This window comes from Lytechinus pictus, chromosome 1, assembly GCF_037042905.1.
Source record: "Lytechinus pictus isolate F3 Inbred chromosome 1, Lp3.0, whole genome shotgun sequence".
Classification (NCBI taxonomy): Eukaryota; Metazoa; Echinodermata; class Echinoidea; order Temnopleuroida; family Toxopneustidae; genus Lytechinus; species Lytechinus pictus.
The window spans coordinates 21,672,582-21,694,673 of record NC_087245.1 but is presented as its reverse complement, the minus strand read 5'-3'; the positions used below and the strand labels follow the sequence as shown (position 1 = coordinate 21,694,673).

At 37.1% G+C, this 22,092-nt stretch overlaps 1 long non-coding RNA gene across 2 annotated transcripts; it reads right to left on the bottom strand.

Moving 5' to 3' along the window:
* Nucleotides 1-1,366: 1,366 nt before the first annotated feature.
* LOC129259269 (uncharacterized) lies at nt 1,367-21,829 on the bottom strand. Of its 2 annotated transcripts, XR_010293299.1 has the most exons (7): nt 21,680-21,829; nt 15,250-15,571; nt 11,564-11,648; nt 11,049-11,180; nt 10,328-10,517; nt 8,136-8,284; nt 1,368-6,643 (listed from the first exon to the last, which is right to left on the bottom strand). It is a non-coding gene; the product is annotated as an uncharacterized LOC129259269 (long non-coding RNA). The 2 variants fall into 2 exon arrangements; XR_010293300.1 differs by lacking the exon at nt 11,049-11,180 and having other exon boundaries at nt 1,367-6,643.
* Nucleotides 21,830-22,092: the final 263 nt, after the last annotated feature.

Sequence of the window (22,092 nt, the reverse complement as noted above, 5' to 3'; positions counted from 1 at the left end):
CCCCAGGCATGCATAAAAAAGGTGACATTTCTGCCGTCCCATGGCAAAAAAGGAAGCAACTCTATGGAGCAAGTTTCTAAGTAAAATAAGCAAAATATGTTTTATACAGAAATATATATAAAATATATATTGGAAGGTCTATTTCAGAAATTGGGGGCTATGCGACTCAAATTCATTGTCACCTTGAGTATAGAGAATACAAAAATTGCGTACTTCCTTTTGTCATTGGACGGCAGATTTGCTCCTGTGATAGTTGCTCCTCCTACCAAAAAAAAACTGAGTACATTAATATTCATCACGACCTGAACCATACAAATTCAAATTGGTACAGGAGGAGCAAATGTCACAGGAGGAAGTGTCACCTTACAGTAAAATAAAGGGGGGGGGGGGAGAGATAAAGGATTTTAAAAAAGGGGAGGGCAGGTCACGATATATGGGTGCAAAAATAAAGAATAACTGGAAAAGCATTTTCATTTTATAAGGAATTTATTTGTCTGAAAATACATAGTTATAAAAAAAAAATTGATTAAAAAAAAATGACCGGCAGCCAAGAAGATTCATTCAAGTAAAGAGGTTACCAGAGCATTAAATGACCTTGATATGATGTGGCAAACCCCTAACCCTCACAAAATGGCCGCCAGTCTGATCTGAGCTGAGGTCTCCGAGACAAAATCACAATACATGACATCACTACCAATCGTCCTTTTTTTCAAGTATACAGGGCGGGGCACTTGGCACTGCCATGCATGACGTACTGCTTCTGTAATGCAGGTGCTTTATTTTCAAGTTCAATGATGCTTTGTGCAGCCAAGTGTATGCGAGACAATGCATTGATTTTCCAGCCCCCTCCCCTCCAGTCTATTTATCTCCTTTGTTTTCTCTTTGTTCACCCTACAACAAAACCCTCTTATTTCCTTTTATCTCCCCTTTCCCCTCTCCCTTCTACAGATTTACCAGTTAATCCACTATTGTGGTCTCGATCCTTGTACCTCCCTGTACTATCCATCTCGAGGGGGGGGGGGGGGGCATTTCATGAAGATTTGTCAGTGATTTTCACCAACAGATGTTATGAGCTATTTTAAATCACTGCATCTGATTGGTCAATAGCAAATAAGTCAGTGATAATCACCGACAAATCCCCATATGAAATGCTCCCCAAATCTGCCAATCTTCATTCATTTCACACCATTTCAACATTTAAAAGCATGACTGATATTAAAATGTCCTAAATAATCTAATAATACAGTATTACAATTGACATATTTTTCATTTTAATAAATAATATAATGGATCATTTAATTATCGTTGTATTTTTCACATCATTTTTTCTTTCTCCTTTTTTGTTGTTGTTTTTCTTCCTTTTTTGGGGGTGGGGGGGGGGGTTCTTTTTAAATGAGCAGTTGCCTGAGCAGATGGGAAATATTTGCAAATAAATGCACCCTTTTTTGTACATGTACATTTGTGTTTCAGCGAACTTCAATGAACACTGCATTTTTGGTTAATACAAAGAAATATGTTTTTTTTTTTTTTTTTTTTGAGGGGGGGTTCATTTTATTCACCATCATAAAGGAACCAAATTTTTTGTTTTGCGTATGCATCCATCACTTCTTTCCACACAATTTTGAGAGAAAAAGCTATTGCATTCAGAATGACAAGATATATGCGAATCTAGATCTAACAGGTCGAACCCTCAAGATAGGCTCGTCCAGAGGAAGTGCAGTGCACTTAATATCCCACAATGCGCCACCAATTACCACAATACAATGCATGTTCCCTAGAAGTGTAGTGCAATGTCAAATTTCACAGACGGCAACAAATAGAAACTCCTAAAGTCATTCCAGACTGGATGTTGGAAACCGTTGAAACAATCTCTAGAAGAAGTCCTCTAATCTATACACCCCTTATCTTCAAACATACGTATTGGCTAGAAGTGCCCCTTCGTCCCTGCCACAATAACAGATCCATGTGAAAATCCTGCTGAGGCTCTTCAAGGTACAACAAAACTCTTTAACTGAATACCATACCATGGTAAAGTCTTGAAGAATCATTAACTCTGACCCCTTGAGAGCGATGGCACCGAGTGTGGATGCTGATGAGGCTCTTCAATGAATTAGGAGCATCTTGCATTGATCACCATAGTCAGAATTCTCGTGTCTCGAAAGGTCATCCTACCCTGGCTCCTTCCCGTAGGCCATGCCACAATCCTCTATGACCACAGTAGGTAAAGCCTGACTTGAACCAATTTTTCAGGTATGTCCAAATAGGAACCCTGCTTTGGACCAAATAAAGTTTTCAAAACACAGGAGAGAGATAAATGTGAATTTGAAAGACAACCTGATCAACCAAATCAGATAGGCCAAGCCCCATCAAATGCCTTCCCAAATACAGCAACCCTAAATGCAATTCTCATTGACACAGGAAATAGCCTTAAATGTACAGAGGAAAAATTACCAGGCAATGCATTGACTGAATAAACATGGAAAGAATGGAAAATGGAGAATTGAGAAGGTTGACAATCTTGGGGGATCACTGCCCCACCCACAGACTGAAACGTGGATGAATTCCAGATGGTAATAAGCTTAGATAGCAAGAGACATGCAGATCAGAGTGCTGTAATGTCTACCAAATGATACTATGATTATTATCAATCCGACCACCTGTAAGGCACCATCATAAGATATCACCATTTATAATGTCTAACAACTTGCATGATGTAGTGAAGACCACTGGATACCAACATCTAGGTTGAAAAGAACACCATCCCTCTTCGTCAGAGATTACTTGAGGATTATCACAACATTGCCAGATTTTCAAACAACAAATGCAAAAATGTCACATGCAATTGAAACATTACTCCAGAAGTAAGCAGCACTCTCTTCAAACATACATCAACAGTTCATCTCTTCTCTCCTTTGGAGTGCAAACCGGTTCTTGATCGACCTTGATCACTGCCACCAAGCCCCAAAACCATCTAGGCTAAACTGCTCCGTCAAACAATTTAACAAACATGCAAAAGGTCCAATACAAAACATCAATAGGAGTCAACTAGAGACACCACAGTGGACAAGCAAATAGCACTAGCTGAAAAGATGGAAATCAACTTTGACATTGCACTTCTACAACTAGATTCCATGCTAACTTGTATTGCAGCATTTGAAGGAATATTTTTGTCTTTACACATTGTGGAATAAAACATTGAAGCACACAATCCTCATAAATATGGGTTAAACTTTTTATCCAGAGTTGAGGATAAAAGGCGTTTTTTCTTTCGTTTTTGGCAGACTAACCGATATTGAGAAGCCACCTTCATCACAATATCATTGTCATCCAACACAGGTCTGGCTAAATCTCTCGCATTATGTGTTTACATGATGGATACACACTCGGCATTTTCCCAAACATTTAGGTTCATGGTGAAAAGGGAAGAGGACCAAACACTTTTTAGTCTGTCAAAAAAACTAATATGTACAGAAATAGGGAATATATTTATTGCAAAATATTCTCACTGCTCTATCATGGCTCTGCAATTAATTATTTTAAATGAGATCAAAGTCTGTAAATATATTCAAATTTCCTGTTAAATTATTTTTTTTGTCTTAATAGCACATTATCATATCAGTCATGGCAGATAAAATGTTGCAACAGTGTGAAACAAAGATGAATTTAGAGCAGCAGCTATAGCAGATAGTACAGAAAGGTATATAAAGAAAGACGACTATCAATGGATCAACAGATAATGCAAGTATTGTATTGTAGAAGAGTTTTTTGAAATCCCTACAAATTTTCAAAATTTCCTTTGGAAATGTGAAAGTTTTGATAGATTTTCATGAAAAGGATATCATTCCAAAGATTTAACAAAATGTTATGAATTTAAAAAATGCAATAGTGGCAAAAAGTGGATAAAAAGCCCCAAATGGGTAAAATTGATGCCTAATTTTCCCAAACCTATTAGTGCCCTCAGTACTAATTGCTGGAAAACCGATTGCATTGTCCCACATACTCTAGGCTACACAAAATATCATAGAAATCAGAAATAAAGCACTTACCTTACAGAGGTTGTATACCATGCACAATGGTGTCTAGTGCCCCTCTCTGTACACTGAAAAACTTAACTCTTGGTAGTGATGTCACATATTGTGTAATTTTGGCAGGAAGATCACAGCTCAAACCAGACCGGAAACCATGTTTGTGAGGTTCAGGGCCTACCACCATCAATCAATGAGGTCAACTGCTCTGGTCCTCCCACTTGAACGAATCTCCTTCGCTGCCGGTCTTACATTTTATTTTCAAGAGAGAAAAATGAGATTGCGAATACAAAGCAAGTATATAGTATAAACAATCGTACATTACATATGTGAGGGCAGGTCCAAGCTATCTGACATGACATTAGGGACAGTGATTTTTGGTTTTTGAAAAATTGCATTTTCTGTTTCTGGAAACCTGTAACTCTGTTTAATACTTGATCTAAAATGGAAATTCCATTTTGTTTTAGAAATGTACACAGCAAATACATTAATTCCATTTTTCAAAAGTTAATTCAATGAAATTTACCATGAAAAAAAGAACCACAACAGATTTAGGGTTTTGAATAACCGGTAAACAGAATATCACTGTCCCTAGAACATGTGACGTAAGAGACAAATCAAAGAGGTGTATCACAAAGATTTAAATGTGAACAACAATTGCTCTTGAATTTTCACTTGTATGTGGAAAATAACAGATCATCATATTGATTGGATCAGAATCAGAGGATATGCTGTATTACATACATGTATTAATGAGACTGCAGTGCAAATTATCATTTGCGTATTAATGATCACTTGAGTAAGCATGACTTGTAGTCAGTTTTAAATATTTGTAAACCACTTCCCAGACTTGGTTTGCATTAATTTAAAATGATCTGAAATAAGGGGGAAAAACCCTGAACTGGAACACATGACTGGAACCATACATTGTTAATGTATATTAGTGGGACTATGCAAAATTTGACAGAAACAGAAGGGATTCTCGACTGCAGACAGTCAAAATTTATGTCTCTGCTATTGCCAGATGTAGAATATGTATAACTTTTAATATCTTGAATTAAGAACATCTGTAACCTTTGACCCCTGACCTTATGACCCTAAAATCTGATAAAGATCATCCTATCATAGATACATACATGAGTCTTTGATTGGCAACTTTCTCTCAAACAGTTCGCTGGACAGCAAGAACAATGTATAAAATGATATCTGTACTTTGTTCCCAAGACCCCAACAATTATAGTTATTGCAAAAACAAGATATTACTGTTTATAATGAACCATGTGACCTTTGAACCTCATGACCCTAATATCTATTCAGATCATTGTCACTTCCATACATGTACTCGAGTAAAGTTTAAAGTTGAATCCTTAAAAAGGTTTATCGCGAGAAAAAGATACTTTAAGGTATAACGTGACCTCTATGAACTTAGACCTCCAGACCCCAAAATCTAGTAAGATAACTGCCTTGCCAATAAAGGTAAATTATCATCTGAATTCGCAGTCCATCTCAAATACAGTTTTTCAATTATCTCGAGAATGAGATATTTGATATATGTATACGGTATATATGTATATGTATATATGTACATTTGTGTATCTCTGTGACCTTGACCTTTGTTTTTCGACTTGTTTTGAGGTTTTTTTCCGCATAAAATTGATTTACATTGATAAATTTTGGCAAGAAACAGGATTTGCAATGGAGTTGTACATTTGTACATACAAAAATCATGCTTTTGACCAATTTTGCATCTTGCATGCCTTAATACAAAATGTAAAAAAAAAATTTGGACCCACATATCCAGGCATACAAAATTCATTCTTAAAAGATGAGCAAGACTTAATAGTTGGGAGATGTCGTTGCAAGTCCATTTGCATTTTTGAATTATTTACCCTAAAACACCCCACCCCATCCCCTTAACCCCCCCCCCCCCTGACTAGTTCTACGACAAGTAGATCCAGGGTAAAAAACCAGAGATAAAACTCATAAGGGAAAAACTCTGGAAAACCTTTGGATCCACTTTTGCAGAAAAGTCAGCACAATTTTCACAAATACAAACTTCACCAAGATAAAGTTGTTAATTATTTCAACTACTACAACTATCAGCAAAGAAACAATAGCTTGGACCTGCTCCGTGGAGCTACACAAAAGTCATAATAAAGTCAGGTGTAACCCCCCCCCCCCCCCATTAAGGCTTGAGCATATTCTAGACAGTCATTGGAGTAATATTCCACATAGCCGAACACATAACATCATCTACATTGTATACCAGTAAAAAATTGATCTGAACAGGCCCAGTTAAAATAGGGCTAAGGCTAACACCAGACATAGAGTGTAGATAATGACTGGTGTCAAGAGCAATCCCTGTTAACTTTCTCCATCATGAAATATGAGGAAAATTAGTAACAAAAGATGGAGGTTGTATATGGAAGAGGTTGGTGCCAAATCCGCTCTTATGTTGATCGTACTTCAGGCAAAGACCAGTTACATCAGACATCCCTGGTAGATGAAGACTTGAAGATTGGTGGCATGTCCATGTCTCTGGTAGACCCTCTCTCTTTCTGATTTTCGCTTGGAAGATGGTTGACACCAGATAGCTGGTGATTCCATGTTTGACATGACTGCAGTTGAAAGAACAAAATACATGTATAATTTAAATATCATAAAAAAATATAATCACACTGTGACCCACATACATGGAATATGGAAAAGTGTGCATTTGAACAAACGAACTACCAGTATATGCTTTTCCTTTCTTTTTTTTGTAATTGTTATATTTACAGTCTTTTTAACATGCAGCCTTGATGTGTGTCAGAAAACTTTGTTCAGACATGCCATTCTTTCTGCTTCCACATCGGTTTGGAAGTAGATATGGTTTCTGTAATCGCATGGTGGGAGTGGGGAGCAGTGATGCTATCTGGTTATGTCCACATATAATTAACCCTTCCCCTTCTTCACTGTACACAAAGAAATTTGTAAATATTTGTCTGTGTGCTACAAATGTGTCATGATTTCTGAGTTAAAGGCAATAAATAATAGATGTAAAAAATATCACTGGATATCTTGTGTGATATCATATTTTAGCATTGCATTTGAATCAAACAGCAGAATTGGACCAAAACGCAAAGTGCTACAAAAATTTATATATCTGAATCGTTACAGACATTACGCTTCAAGTAAAATGGAAATAAGTTTGAAATGGTTACTTTTCAGGAAAGACATATTTTCCTCCCAAAATCCACAAATGGGACCATGACTTTATCATAACATAAAAATAAAAACCTAAAATTAATTTTATGGTGAATATATATACACATTTTTTATAGATTTGTTGCCCAAAGAGTTGTGATTCATGCATGGTAATTAAGTCTAATGGCAGTATAGCACAAAGCGCCAATTGTCACCAGATCAAACAAAACCCCATCTTAACAGACACTTTTCTAACTGACCTACCCTGACAAAGGACAAAAAAAATCACCCTTTCCTACTAGACACTCCTAGTGAGGAAATGGAAGAAGTCGGTATGGATTTTGCCAAATTTTGGCCTGCTACGACAAGTGTCGAAGGAGGGTAGGATCACAACTCCACCCCGTCATAGCTGTGATAGACGTTCTGTTCAGACACTATCGGGGTGCAGTCTGTCAAAAGAGCTCTACATTACACAATGACTAGTCTTATTTCATATGCGCGTCTTCATGTTATGTCTTTACTAAATATGGTTCTGGTCATTATGGACTTCATTCTCTTTTTTACAGTAAACTAAATCGTCAATTTCCATTTTAAAGATCTAAAAGCTTTGATACTTGGTCAAAGTATGCTCTAATAAAATTGTTTTTGTACCCTCATAAATAAAAGTTGTAGGCTAGTCGAATGGAGGTACCCAATCAATCATGCCTGTAAACTACTTGCATTTGTGCATGTAATTTTGGACTCTTATTGGAGGAATGATAGCTGCAACTGACTGCCATTCCCAGACCCAGAACAGCTGTATGGATTCAAGGTTAGGTCTTTTAGACAGGGGTCCAAACTGTGGTTTTGTACTCCACTTCATCCCCTTTTGGGCAGGGCTTGGTTTATTAAGATGAGGGTCTAAGATGCAGGCTCTTGACTTACGTTCAATGGATGGTAAAACAGCCTTATGTTCTCCTTAGTCTCTGTTGAAAAGCTGATAGGTCCTTTATGTTTGGCAAAATGACAAAGAGGTCAGCATTCCTTCGTCCCTCTTCTAGCCTGCATTCTCTCCCTTGTTATGATGGCTAAAGCTAAAATGACATAACATCAAGAGTAAAAGTGAAATGATCAATGGCAATATGCCAAGTGATCACCTGTATCAAATGCTTACGCAAGATATATTCACTAAAAATAACAGCAAGAATGCTTCTTAGACATCCTGCCATCAGAATTGAACTTGTGTAACTGACACATGATTGTACAAATTAGAGAACTAATGTTGCAAAGAGATATGATCATATAAAGTTCTTAATATTCCAATACAATATTGCCGATTCAAGCCTTGTACACGGACCTTGCACTGAACTTGTAGAAATAATCCTTCTAGCAGCTTGTCATAAACCCAAACATAAATACCTGTGCAATGATGATTATTTACATGTACATTGAAACAGTACTAGTAGTGAAAAACAAGAGAGAGATTCTTCAGCAACCCAACAGGAAGGAGGCAGCAGTCCGATGATGGGTAGATCAGCCTTCTTGGTCCCGTAACACAAAGGTTGGCAATTAAACATACGCTTGATTTTCATGACTAATTGTACATTATAGTCAACAATGCAATCAATTGTATAAAAGTGTTCTTCGATGACTGCTAAGCTTTATGTTACTGGCCCCTGGAAGGTGGGCACTGTCAGCAGTATTACTGTGGCAGTTGACAAGTGATCCTCAGCCCTCATTATCCATTACATCATATTGCAGTAATCCTAGTGATACCAAGGTATTTTCTACACTGGAAAGATAGGGGGATCTTTAGGTCCCCTCCAAGATCTTGGATGCACATCGCTGCCGATCACAACTACTAATCGACCAGCGTGTCACCAATGATGTAATCTAGAAAATTGTACATTTCATTATTCCAAAATTTTCTTGGTCTCCATGACTCGCCTCTGCATTTTCAGAGTGTATTCCACAGAGCAGCAAAATTATCCTATACCGGGATCCATACAATAAGGTATAAATCTTGCGATTCAATACGGTACACTACAAAAATGGGTTCAAGGATGTACAGTACATGTATAGCCAATAGCCTCATTTTGAGGCATTTTCCCTGATTTGAGGTATTTTTGATCAACTTCCCTGATTCTTCCCTGAATGGAAAAACGTAAAATAATTTTCCCTGATGGGCTGGGAACCCCTTCTTTCAAAGGGCTATGGCAAGGATTGTGATTCGCTTACTTAGGCATGCATACTCAATGAGCCTATGATGTCATAATAGAAAGCAGATGTGATCTCCTCATCCATTCAATCCTCAAAAATTTTGAGAAACTTGAAAAACCTTTCCACAACAAATTTTTACTGTCGGCCAATTTTATAAGACAAATAATGCACATTTATAAATTTGTAATGTTCGTGACAATGCAGGCATCTCAGTATACGTTCGCAAGAACATGCAAAAGCACTCGGCGCATTTTTAAAGGGATGCTCCAGGCTGAAGATATTCATATCAAAATAAAAAGAGTGAATTACACAGAGAAAAATGCTGAAAATTTCATCAAAATCAGAGAACAACTAACAAAGTTATTGAATTTTAAAGATTTGCATTATTCCGGTGAAACTAGGTGAAACAGTTCTAGGCATGTCTTCATGAACATTCATTAGGTGGGCTGATGATATCATATCCCCACTTGTTCTTTTGTATTTTATTATATGAAATTAGGGTTATTCAAAATTTCTCTACCAAGAACTAAAACAATTGGATTGACAACTGATTAAGTGCATTAGTTATTTCTTGCTGCAACTTATTTCATAATAATGGAGACACATCATTTACACATTCATGAAAAAAGAAACAATTTTGATTTCACGTAATGACATAAGAAAAAGGAAAGTGGGGATGTGACATCATTAACCCACCTAATGAATATTCATGACAATGTGCATAACCGTTTTCACAAAATATTGATAAACTTTAAAATTCAATAACTTTGTTATCCGATTTTGATGAAATTTTCAGCATTTTGCTCTGTGAATTTTACTATATTTATTTAGATATGAATATTTTCAGCCCGGAGCATCCCTTTAATGCACCGCTAAAATGCCCTAATAACAACTATTATTAATGCTGCACAACTTACCACTGGTTCTGGTGTCTTATTTCTAGGAATTATCTTGACATCTGACCAGAGTTTGTTGAGTTTATCCTCCACCTTAACAAAGACTTATTTTTAATCTAGCTCCATATTCAGTGCTCCCTGTTGAACCCCTTCTGCCATATGAACCTGTTACGGTTATGCTCTCATGGAAAGAAATCCCAGTCCCTGCTTGCTGCAGATAGAAACATAAATAGAAAATAAATTTAAGATAAAAATTGTGTACTCGGTGATGAATTTGAAAAATGGAATCATCTCAAAGTGATTATGAAATCATACTCAAAATGCAGGTAGGATCTCGTGTTTGCTGGGTAGCAAGAATTATCAAAATGATAATAGTCAGGCAGCGTTGGTCATTTACTTCGACAAATTTGCCAAGTTTGATTTTTCACTTAAAATCATGTGTTCAGGGACATCATAAGGAACAACTTTCAACTTGGTGTGAAAATTCTAATGGTCATCTTGACCATTTGAGGAGGCAAAATTGAGTCAATTGGGGTCAAATTTTGAAAATGGCCCCGGTTGTGTGATTCGTCACATTGTTTGTCTTGTTATAGTGAAAAAGTGTACAGCATCATATACCCTTGGCCTCCTGTTATGACATTGGGTGATTTCAAGTTAAGTGTTGACCTGTTGGTGTTAGGTCAATTTTTACACGAGTATAACACCAAACATAAAATGAAGATGGTCCTGAAAAGTCACTCACTAGTTTTTGAGATGTCAATAATGTGATCTGGATCACTTTTACAAACTCAGATAGATTTTGGAGCTAGGGGAAGCAATCCAAATTCCAACGCCAATACCAACACCTTTGCCAACACTGGACATGGAATATCACCTATTAGTAATGGAAAGGTCAAAAGGACAACAAACTTTCATTAAGATACAATAAAAACAGGGATTTGTTAGTGTTTAGAAATATTATTTTTGGCATTTTCTTTTCACTCTGTCCACTTTTTTTTAGTATTCCATTATGATAGGTACATCCAGTAGATATAAGGGTTCAAGACAAAGCCATGGGGGGGGGGGGGGGTAAAGTGAATTCTTATAGGAAAAACATAAACATTAACAGTTACTTTTACTCCAATGTTTCAATGAAATTCTTTCTGGCAACATCCCAGCAACTTGGAAGAAACAGTGTAAGAGAATAAGAGATGATGAAATGGGGCTTGAAATGATTCACTGTCCGCAAATGGAGGATAGGTGGAATTAATTACTTACCATTGTCCGATACTCATATTTCTTCACAAACATCCTGAAGCCATTCTCTGCAACATCCTCGCTGTTACACCACCACTTCTGATCCCTGACAGATAGTAACAAGAATATTATTATCATTCTTTGCATGAAATATAGAAGTTAACGAGTTGATAACATTGAAGAAAGAATCACACAAAAGATGACATTCATACTACATGTATAAAAAAATTCCCACAAGCAAGGCAAACTAGAAGTTACCTCAACCAAAAACGTCTTCTATTCCAGCATGTAGCACCAATGGGAGATCAAACTTAGAACAAATTTAGAAAATTAAAAATTGCGTGTCTTTACCCCAAGATGAATATTTTTGCCAACTTTCATGAGCACTGGCTAAAAACTGGGGAAGTAGTGTGATCCACAATAAGTATTTCTGATTTTTTTTTTACATAGTTAAATGGCAACACATTTTCTGACAAATGCAAAAAAAGTGTCTTGCACATCTTAAGCTCAAGACCTACATGTATGTGCGTGCCAAATATCATGGGCATAGGTCATAAATTGATGACATAGTTCAATCCACATGTTTACACATTGCTGTAATATGCTGTTACCATGGAAATGCAGTTTCCAACACATGGAGGAGAAAAATGTCTTGCCCATCTTATGAACCAAATATCATGAGAATTGGTTGAAAACTGATGAAGTAGTTCACACTGCAAGATTTTTACCTAATTTTTGGCATAATCACCATGGCAACAAGATTTCCCACAAATGCAAAAAATATGTCTTGTGCATCTTTTAACCAAGTCCGAACTGTGTTACAAATTTCATGGAAATTGGATAAAAACTGAGGAAGTAGTTTGACCCGCAAGATGTGTGATGGACAGCCCGACCATATGCCGATTCCTTCAAAATTCGATTGGCAGGTAATAAAAAACTACAGTATATAATATAGTATATCCAGAAATCAATACCATCTTCCCCGACTAACCAGATTTGAGATACTATTATTGAAATATTTAGCCAAAAATATCAAGAAGACAAAAGACACAAAATTATGTAAATGAATATTCATAGATCCATATTAAATTATAGAAGCTGTATACTACATATACCGTCTCCTGACAAAAAGGAAGCAACTCTTTTTTTTTTCTTCAAAATTTTCTTTTTCTTGATTAGAATATTTCAAGAATGTTCTGCAAAATTGTCAATGATCTGAAGTCATATACACGTACATGGCCCAATTTCTGAAATATATATCTGTACATTTAAAGAGCAAGTGTAGCTCTCTTTTAATGACACATTTTTCTCATTTACAAAGAAACACATTCCACAGAGTTGCTTCCTTTTGTCAGTGGTGGCAGTTCATGCATATACATGTATCATGAATGTTTGCACCTTGTGAATAAGATAAAATTATGCTTTAAATGAAGTGAGTGCCATGATATTAGCATCATGATTGCTAGACTTTGAGTACACCTAAAAATGTATTATATCTTAATACGAGAATATTTTAATTTCGAGTGGACAAAAATGGTTTTGAGTTGATAACGCTAATAATCAAAAGTGTGTTGTTCATCACAATACTCAGTTACAGCCTATACAGTGCGTATAAGTTTACACTTAAAAAAATGCTGTAAAAGTAAACATGTGTAATATCCTGAAGCTTTTTCAACATTTAACTATTAGTACAGATCTCTTTTATAAGCAAATGACGATATAACTGTCAAAAAATCTTTCTGCGTGAATGAGTACTATACTTTAGAAAAGTTTGTGATAAATGATTTGCGCAGGGCTTGGAAATAGTTTATATCAATAAAAGTAGAAATTAGTCATGAAGAACACAAACTTTAGCTAGGAAGATTTGAAAATATATTTTGCCTTTTAAGTTTGTTTCCTTGCCCAAAACACTTCATAGAGCATCATTGCACACCCCCCCCCCCCCCACACACACACACACCAGGGCCGTTGTGATGACATCTGCTTTACACGGAGATGTACATAAAATGGCTAAGGATTGATTTTAGGTTTTTAATCATTGTCAAGCTTGGGAAAAGTGTGGAGAAACAGAAAATTTGAAAATGTAGGGCTGTTATCGTTCAGAAAATTCTTTGTCAATATCATGCTAAAAATATCTTACTGATATCGATAACTATCGACAAAAGACCATAATCAATACGCACTTTTGTATGCATTACATGTATAGCGATGTCACATACTCGCGTTGGTCAAAATTTATATCTGCCACTTTACTGAGAACGCTTTTAAATCTGCATTCATCAGATGTAAATGACAACTTAACAAACATATTTAGCATAAAAACATCCTTTCACATTTATAGCCTTATTTTAGGGTTGGATGAAGTTATATCAATATTTTGGGGCATTTTGGGGCTTTTTGGACATCGTTCTGAGCAGTCAACATCTTTTGCCTATCCGCCATTTTGATATCGTGCTGTACATCTTCGAACGTAGAAGGCACCAACACACGGCTGTGTGCTAGCTGCCTTTTAGGTTAGTTGGTACTTTGCTCAAATTGAGCTTCCGCTCTATTCGATTGAATAGAGTCAAGTGCAGTCACGATGTTTGGATTGTCACAATCTCACCCCCACTTCGCTATAATTATAGCAAAGTGGGGGCGAGATCGTGTTTTGTGGCTAGTATTTTGTATTCGTATTTTGTTGAGATTTTGGAGTAATTTCTGTTGCTGTTCTGTGCAGTTTGAGGAAAAATGTTTTACATTTTTTTCCGTTTGAAAAGCCACTTTCAAATAGCCATTTTCGTGAAATCGCAGAAAATCACTGTGTGTCTATATAAAAATAGTGGGTATTATCGACAATGAGAGAAAGGTAATCGATATCGATAGGACTAGCGATAAAGATGTTATCAATAACAGCCCTAACAAAATGTGGTCCTAGTCTAAAAACTTAGTGAAAGAATGCTGGAGATGTCTGAAATAAACTTTTGTTTACATTCAGTTGTTGCCTGAGATCCAGCTGGCACACAAAAAAAGGAGTAAAGGTTGTGGTCTAGGATTAAAATGTTAATTTGGGTGGCAAAGTTCTAAAAATATTTAGATAATATCTGCATTATTTCAATTCGCTAAAAATACAAAGGAAATGTATGAGAAATGTACCACACGGTCCGATTGTTTTCGCCTTTTTTCCTTTTGCACAACGTCAAAATGACCTTTTCTGCGCAAACCGCTTTCGGCGAGCTTTACAAAAATAGACAGTGTTCACTGAAGCGTACTATTCTGTCAAAATCTGTATGTTCATCTGATATATGAGACCCAAACCCAAGAAAATATGTGAAAAAAATATCTCCATGTTGTACATGAATGAATATTTTTCAATGCCCAGGACTTTTTCAAAGTGTAAACTTTTTATTGATACGCACTGTAGAATTCTTTCTTGAGATGCTTTGGTGGAACCGTATTAGGTCTAAGCACGTAATGCTCCTTATGCCTTTATACATAACATTAGTTGATAATTCCATCGCAAGCAGCCTTTCCTTTATAGCTGGATATGTAAGACAAGAAGACATAGCCACAGAGCTGGGACAAAGCCATGTATAATTAATTAAATAGGTTAAAACAAGAGTTCAACTCAATTCCTACATTGATTGGTGTCCAAGTATAATATTATGTAGCTCCAATGTAGCATAGACAACAGATGTGATATTTTTACATTTAAAGTTTTTGCTTACCTTGACTTGTCCCGATCGGTCTGGTTGCTACACGTCCGAGCTTTGCAGGTGAGCTGAGCTGATGATCCGGGGTCCGTTTCTTAAAGACTTACAACTATCTTAACATTGCCATTATTGTAACTTCCATGGAAATCATTAACATATCTGGCTGTTGAGTGTTGTCATCATGGTAGTTGCCATAATGGCGATGTTACTTGAAACTCTTTATGAAACAGGCCCCTGATCTGATGTCCAGAGCTGCCGCAGTCTAGTCATCGGGGCCATGTGTCGGTGAGATTGGTCCTGGTAGCAGGGGCTCCACATATGAGTGGGCATCATCAGGCTGAATTGAACAAAATTAATACATGAATTAATTACAAAATGGCTCAAATGGACTGTTAAATTATTGCATTTCCATTCTGCTTAATAGATTTTAGATGTGATAAAGTATGAATTTGTATCAATGATATAATTTTACTAGCCTGCCTCTGAGGTTAATATATTAATGGTGGCCTGACAATTTCTTTGCCAATCAGGACATAATTTTTAGAGAATAGATAGCATGTTATATGCTATTGTAGCATAAACAATAATTAAACAATGTCGCCTGAATGCTCATATAACCGGCGATACAGACTACTAGTATGTACTATTATATCCCTTACTGAAAATTTGTTGCTATTTGATTGGTCGAGAGCCCTTCACGTGACTAATCATAATTTCACCAGAAAAATGAATTTCATCGAAGATCAAAAAAGTTTGTGATGTCAGAGTAGAATAGTTTTTGCATCCGACTGAAAACCGCACAATCACACGGGCACAGTGCACGATGGATTGCCTCCACAGGGCAAGTCTAGTGATGCAACGCCGCAGACGCTTTATCAGCGGACCGCTGAGCGCAGACTCACAGAAATCGCAGACGCAGAATCACAAACTCTCCAATAAATAAACTGTCAATGTGAAATCACATCTTGCTTGTTTATAATGAATCTGTATCATCATTCGATCATCCAATGATTCAGGCTGCTTGATTTTAGTTCAACAGGGTTAGTTCACAACCTTCACAACCGGTCGATCTCACTAGTACAGCCGCCGCGCAACACCAAACCACCCTGAGTGATGCTTGGGAGCCGACGGTAGCCGCGCGCAGTTTATTCAGGAACCGGCTAGCATAGAGTGATAAGCCAATTTTTCTTAAATTAAAGCTAAGCTGATCTAGATTTTGTCCAGATCATGGAGATGGGCCAATTAGGACTAGATTACCAATATTTTTGTTCAAACTTTAATTATGGAAGGGATATAAAACAAATATACCGGGAGTTTCTTTCAAAAGTGTAGTGGAAATATTTCATCCTCGGTTGGTCCAGCAATGTTACTATTTTCCCTCGGGGCTCGCGTTCTTCGGGAAAAATAGTAATTGCCGAACCAACTTCGGACAAAAATATTTTTACTCTACTTTCTCAAACCCGGTATATTTGTATAATATAGCCCCCTGCTCACCTCTGCGCATACTTGCGAACATTACGCATGGTGCGCACGTAATATCCCCCCCAAATATCCGACCCTGATGACCACGAGTTAGTCAGAGTCAGTGTCGGTCAAGATCGGTCAGTGAATGTGCAGCAACAACAAGCTATTTGCTGTTGGACCGAGCTTGGACATCTTGTGGAGACGCTTTATTAGGCATTTGTCTCCCCTATTTAAAACCCCCGTCACACTAGAGGCGGAATGAGCCGGAATGAAAATTCTTGGTACATTCCTGGATATTCGAAGCGCATTCTAAAAATTCTGACTGCATTCTGAGTGCATTCCAGACATTCGGGTCCATTCTTGTGACCGGCCCGAATGTTTTGCTCATGTTCAAAACTTTCGAAGTGCATTCGAAGTGGAGAAATATCGAACGACATTCGAAGTGCATTCTGACTGCATTCTAAATATTCTTACGACATTCTAAGAGCATTCGAGGCATTCTGATCGCATTCTAGAGAAAACCGAATCGCATAAAACGCGGCCAGCTGCTGTTGTAACGTCATTTGGCAGTAGAAGTCACCCGGTCAGCATATCTTCTGGGTCTTCTCCTCCTTTTTCTTCTCCTGGCGTCCTCCACATCTCTCTCAAGCAGTTCTTGCTGGAGGACAGCAATCTGGAGCAAAGTAATTGGGTCCAGGAGGTCCATACTCTGTGGTGGTTATGGGCTAGACTGATGAAAATGCTAGATTCGGAAGCATTTTATAGCATATCTGGGACCATTCCGGCGGCATTCTTGATAAGTTTGGGACATTCGTGTTGCATTCTAAGTACATTCGAAGTACATTTTAAGTATTTGAGGTGCATTCTATTTGAATTCGTGAAAGTTTGAACCGAACTCGGCGACCTTTCCGGCAGCGTTCTGAATTCAATCGAGGTACCTTCCAACCAGACTTCGGGCAGTACATATACGGGAAGCAATCAAACCGCACTCGTACGGTATTCGAAGTGTATTCTAAATATTCTTGCTGCATTCTAACAGCATTCTTAATATTCTTCCTGTGTTCCGACTGTATTTGAGCTGCATTCGACAGTCAACACACCCGGAATGTGCAAGAATCATTCGAGGCGGGATCGAAGGACGTTCTAAGTATTCGAACGACATTTTTGCAAAAGTAGTGAAAATTTCAAATTCCCTCCCGAATGTGGCACGAATTTTGAAAGTTCTTCATTCCGGCTGGTTCTGCTCGATTCCTGCTGATTCCGAATAAGTGTGACTCTTCTAAGATCATAAACAGCATAAAATACATACATTTAGACCAGCAAAACTAAAAATAATCATACATTTATGATTTTTGGTTGAAAACACAATTTACATGTACATTGACTTTGTACACGAAATCACGTTTTTGAGCAATTTTTGGTCTGACATGCACTTACATAACGTGAAGTAAATTTGGAACCGCGTACCCGGGTGACGCAAAATTTGTCTCAAAAGTTGTGCAAGACTTGAAAGTAAAAAGTCAGCGAGCAGCGCGGTCAAAAAAATTTGCGCGGCGAAAATATTGCTCGACTCATTGAGGGGGGGCCTCGGAGGCCCCCCCCCCGGCCTAGATAGGGTTAAGGAAAATCAATAAAAGATTAAGTTACTAGAATTTTAAATTGTAGATTTGTGACATCACATATGTATGAGCAGCTGTCCCATATGGTATGGTATTATAAATCCATACATTTTAATTTTTTAATGGTTTGTGATCGACTATTTTTATTTGTTATTTCTTAGGAATGGGTGTGAATTTTGTGAAATGATTTGTATATTGATAATACTGAAGGTATAATATAAACCAAGTCAAGCAATAATGAAACTATGAAAGACATAAATTGTTCATTTTATGCATTTATATGGGGAAACAAACCTGATAAAATAAGTAGAAGGCAAATGTGTCAACTGTAAGATAAAGGCAGGGTTAAAATGATAGATATTTTCATACATGCTAAATCTCTGAAGATTTCATGGATAAGATGATTTTTAAATGATTCTCAAAACAGTTTTACTTTTCATATGTTCAATGTTTTCTTATCCAAACACTCAACCTTCACTTGTACATGGGCTCACATTATTACAGAGCATGTGCAGACACACGAATTACAATCCATTTTGAGAAGAAGTTTTACTTGCTTGAATTGTTAATTGGTGACATAGCCTGTCAGCCTCTCTGGAATAACCCTCAAATAAAAATAAATAACAAATCAATCTATTTCAGGTCTTCGGATTTACAAGGAATACACTTTGTTAATGACCTTCTTAGAACAGTTGGTACCTTCTTTCCATACTTTGAACTTCAATGTGCTTATGGTATAAAACCAATTTTATACAGTATTACGGTCTTTGTGATGCAATTAGGTCTGGTTTTCCCACGGATTCACATATAATTACTACATCTATTGAACCAATCATTCCTGAAGCTTTCCACCTTGTTGTGAAAACACACGGAGGTTGCTTGAATATATATCGCTCTTTTCTTAACTTTAAAGTTGAAGAATGTAAGGCTCTTTCAAATTAAAATTTTAAACAAAATATTGTATATGAATGATTCTCTGTTGAAATTTGGTATCTAGTAGCAAATATGAAATGTACTATTTATATTGAAAATGATGAAACTATTACGCAAATATTTTGCCTTTGTACTCATCCTAATGTAGTATGGTCGAGAATAGAATCATGGATATTTCAAAATACTCAAGAGTCAAGAGGTGATCATATTAACCAATGAAAACAAATTGTTTGGATTTTGTGGTACAAATAATGCTTTTAACTGTGTCATGATGATCTTAAGACAAGGCAAAAGCGATTTTGTGTCTCACCCACTTATGAAAATAACCAGAAATATCGTGATTTGCGAGGGCACGCAACAGAATTGTATTGAAACTTTGTGAAATGACCGGGATAAAATAACACTTGTCATAAGAGCCTTGCACGTAAATTCTAATGTTGACCTGAAATGATCTTTGACCATACCATGTGACCTCCGACTGCAGCCTAACATGCAGGTCGCCAAAGTAAATCTACCATCCAAGTTTTGTTGAAAAGTGACTTACGGTTGCGGAGTTAGGTGTCATAAGAGAGTCTTGCATGTAAACTTTAACATTGACCTGAAAATGACCTTTGACCTAACCATGTGACCTCCGACTGCAGCATAACATGCAGGTCCTTCAAGTCCACCTACACTCCAAGTTTGGTTGAAAAGTGACTAATGGTTGCGGAGTTAGGTGTCGTAAGAGTCTTGCATGTAAACTTTAACGTTGACCTGAAAATGACCTTTGACCTTACCATGCAACCTCCGACTGCAACATAACATGAAGGTCCCTCAAGTCCATCTACCATCCAAGTTTGGTTGAAAAGTGACTTACGGTTGCGGAGTTAGGTGTCATAAGAGAGACTTGCATGTAAACTTTAACGTTGACCTGAAAATGACCTTTGACCTTACCATGTGACCTCCGACTGCAGCATAACATGCAGGTCCCCCAAGTCCATCTATCATCCAAGTTTGGTTGAAAAGCGACTTACGAATGTGGATTTATGTGTCATTAGGTTTGTGACGGACGGACGACAGACGGACGACATTTGGATCCCTAAGTCTCGCCTTCACCTCTGGTGGGCGAGACAAAAAGAGATATATTTAGCGAAATTGAGAAAAGGGTTACCTTCATTTACATGTACCACAATTGGGTGATTTCAAGTACGGTGTTGGAATCTGGTGTTGGTGTTGGGACAACACCAACACCAGCTACAACACCGTACTTGAAATCACGCTGGTGTTGGGATTGACCTCGGAAAATATGACGTATTTCCGGTAGTTTGTGTTGAGCTCTGGTGTTGAATGTTGTCTGCTGAACCGAGCATTACAGCTGGTGTTGACGATCTACGTGCAATTTCCCTATTCACCAACATCCCTGGGGATATCGTGATTTCAAGTTTGGTGTTGGTGTTGATGAACAGTAGTTCACGAACAGGAGGCGAACACAATGAAACACCCCCGTAAAATTATCTATTACAGTTAAGATGAGCGCAAATCATTAGAGTTTTACACATTTTAATGAAAAATAATATTTATACTTTCTGATTATTGCAGTGATTTTAACCTGTGCATTCTGTACGTTAAGATTTTACTGCAATTTCTTCCCGATTTCACTTTCGTCGTCGAGAATTTCTCGCGTAAAGTTGAGATGTTCAGCAGCGCAGCGCAGAGGCGTGACGTCATAGGATATCGATAACGTGATCGGTATCGCTCCTCTGAACTCAGCTCGGTGTTGGGGCTCGGTTCAGCAGCCTTTTCACGCTCTCAACACCAACACCAACACCGAACTTGAAATCACCCATTGTGTCAGCCTTAAAACGTTATTATGAAATGGAAAAAATATTTCAGAGCAAATAAGTTCAGAAAGAAATGGTATCGTTTGAAAAACTTTTCCGAACAAGCTGGCAATCTGTCACATTAACAAACTTTATTATTACCAATGTTTATTTCTTAGATATATGTATCAGATCTCTTATTTTTCTTGCCAATTTTGCTTTGACTGTAACAATTTATTGATTGTATAAATAAGTCACTTTGAATATGTGTCTATGTATTAGGAATTATGTATATACATGTACCATGTTTATTTAATGTTTGTCTGAAAAAATTGTAAATGTTCAATACAGTGTAATCATGCTCTTTGAAAATAAAGAACCCTGTGGAAGGGGACAAAATATATAAACCATTTTCAATTTTCTGAGAAAATGACATGATATGCAGGATATCTGCTCGCAAATGACGTCACAAATCAAATAATTAAAATTCTAGTAATGCTTTAATCCTTCTATGGATTTTCCTCAAACCTTCAGCAATAGTTTTTATAATTTCTGTTATTCTTAATAGAATAAACCCTTTTTCTGGGTAAACTTCCCCTTTAATACTATTTTTCCATCTCTTTTGCTCACCTTGTTCTGATCTGTACTATTGAGACGAGCTTAAATTCTTGATTGTCTGTGTTTGGCGGGGGATGAGCTAAGCTGATCTAACAGAGTTGCTGCAGTAGACATGGTAGTTAGGGGTATTGTAGAGATCAAGTCAAAATCTGGAGCGTAGACCTAAAATTAAACAGAGAGAAATATCAGATCAGATAACTGGTATATTTGGAAGAGCTTTAAAAGGTGAAGAAATAAAATATCATCATTGGTTTTAACATATTTTGTCAATATCATACTGATAATTAACATGTACACAACAAGTGGAATGCCTCTGGCGGTCTCACCTGCATAACGCGATTCAATATAGCAACAATGCTGATTTTTAAAAATTACTATAACTCGCACAAGATGTTCAGTGATACTTTGTTACTCTTATTTCCACG